Genomic DNA, 2,372 nt, shown 5'->3' with positions numbered 1-2,372 from the left:
CCCCAGGGCCGGACCCCGTTACAGTGGAGACAACTGTGGCAAGGGGGATGTATGCCATGGCCAGTTCGCGCCCTGTCCCTGCCATTCCCCGGACCCCTCTCTGGGTTGTGAAACAGACCCCAGCTAGCACGAAACCAGACAGCAGGTGAGGGAGCCATGAGGGGTTTTGTACGTGTTGTTATTAACGTGCCCACCCATCACCCTTCCAGGCGGCGTTTGTGTGGGGAGCACCAGCAGGGCCTGATCCTGCTGTGAGCCCGGTCATGGGAGATGGCCAACCCAAGGTTGGCTGCTGCCCTGCATCCGGTTACCGACCAAACCCAGAGCCCGAGGCCAGAGGCGCTGCAGGTGGGTGATCTCAGTGACCCGTTAGCCAGCGTTGTCTGGGTTTCTTAAGAAAATAAAGGGTGTTGGAGCAAAATGTGTTAAAAATCAGAGGGTGCTGAGGGGTGTGAGCGCAGGGCATGGCCAGGCTGGGGTAGGGGATTTTGTTCAGTGCCAGGCTGGGGGTAACCCCCATCTGCCTCCCCCAGTGGTCCCATCAGTCAGGGGCAAGATGCCGTCCTCCTCCGAGCCCTCCACTCTGGGAGCGTGCGTGTGTGTCCCGGCAGGTCCGTGCGTGCCTGCCCCTGCGTAGGTGACCTTTCCAAAGCCAGACCCTGAGGAGCTCAGGGAGCCGAAGGCCCATTAATTGGCGATAAAGGGCTTTGTTTGTCCTCCCGCCGTGCTGCCTGTGGCTTTATCGGAGGAGCTGAGCACACTCTGAAGTCACTCTGAGAGCTATCTTGGGTACTGTCCTTCCTGAGCAGAGATTGATAACAGCCCGGTGGTAAACATGAGGGAGAGCAAACGCCGGCCAGGAGTGAGGGGGACAGGCCCCCCATGCCGGCGTCGCACCCGCTGCCTGTGGCCTCCGGGGACAAATTCTCTGGGGTGTGGGCACCCCACCAGTAGCTGTAGCGGTGGAGAAACTGCTTCTTAGGGGTCAAAGGAGAAGTGAGGCCTGAATCAGTCGCCATTTTGGGAGCAGAGGTCCGAGCCGGGGGAGCGGGTAGTATCCTGGGGAGCAGTGGGGCGGAAGGGGATGCACAGAGAGCTGGGAACAAGCCCTGGCTTGCGCCCATGGCATGCAGGGCTACTGCTCTGCTTTTTGGGACAAAAATATGAAGAAACCCCAACCCCAGCTGTTAAAAATATGCACTACTATCTCTGTGCTCACCGCCAATACAGCAAAATAAGCACACAAGCGCTGGAAACGGTTGGATGGTGCTTGGGATCCTGTTTTTAACAAAATCTAGCTCATGGGTTTTTTTCTCTCCACAACCACCAAGTCATTGGTACAAATGTTCGCTGGGTGAGGCTGAAAATAGATGAGGAACTGTTGGCTTTGGGGTCAAAACGGGGAAAACAGCAAATAAATGAAAAAGAGGTAAAGGACCACAGGGAAGGCGCCTTGCTAAAAATAAGCTTCAATTCTGAAGCCGAGCATAAATATTTTTCTTTCTTTGCCATAACATTCATTGCCTGGTAGGCAGGGGAGCAAGCAGCCTCTGCTGTGACGGCGAGTTTTAAAGTGAAACGTAATTTTTGATCTCTGCAATAAAATAATCCTAAACGTGATGCTGTGCGCTCGCGCTTCTGCTGGGAGGGGAGGCATTGCGGGGCTCGCAGCTCATTTTCCTTCCGAAAAGAGACTGCAACCCAGGCTGCTCTTCTGCAGCAGAGCCTCTAGAAACGGTTTGGGGCTAGAAAGCAGAATTTTAAGTACAGTATTAGTAATCCCCGCACTTCCTCTCCCCGGGTGCTGCTGCTGGCGTAAACCCAGCATGATTTTTACGGCCGAGCAGCGTGTCTTTTCGCCCCCTGACCTGCTGTCCTTTCTAGGGAGAGCAGAGGGGGACTTCAGGAGGATGGATGAAACTTTCTGGACAGCCTGTTCCCGGCCCGGCTGCAGCTGGTGGGACCCCCTCCACCCCTCCGTGTGACGCGATTTTGCTTGATCACTCCAATTCCCAGCCTGAGCGGCTTTGCAAAGGGTTAAAGCGAGAGCTGGCTGGGGCAGCTGGCGTTGGGGAGGGTCCTGGCTGGGCCCCTGCCCGGGATGTGCTGAGCTCAGCAGTTTTGCAGGGCTGCAGGGAGAGGGGGCTGGGGAGGAGGAGGAGGAAGGGAAGAGATGTATGGGGGGCTCAGTGAATGTCTCAGTGTAAACTGTGCCCTGCATATGCTGGGGGTGGGGGGTGGGCAAATTCCTCCCCATCGGGTTGGCTGCTACTGCCCATCTGCCCATGATGAGTCCCTGTCTTCACGGTGGTTCTCAGCGGCCCCAGAAGCCACTTTTAGGTAGATTGACACATTATTTCAGCACACGGTCA

Source organism: Phaethon lepturus, unplaced genomic scaffold, assembly GCF_000687285.1.
Source record: "Phaethon lepturus isolate BGI_N335 unplaced genomic scaffold, ASM68728v1 scaffold25391, whole genome shotgun sequence".
In the NCBI taxonomy this organism is placed as follows: Eukaryota; Metazoa; Chordata; class Aves; order Phaethontiformes; family Phaethontidae; genus Phaethon; species Phaethon lepturus.
Note: the sequence above shows the minus strand (reverse complement) of the source record.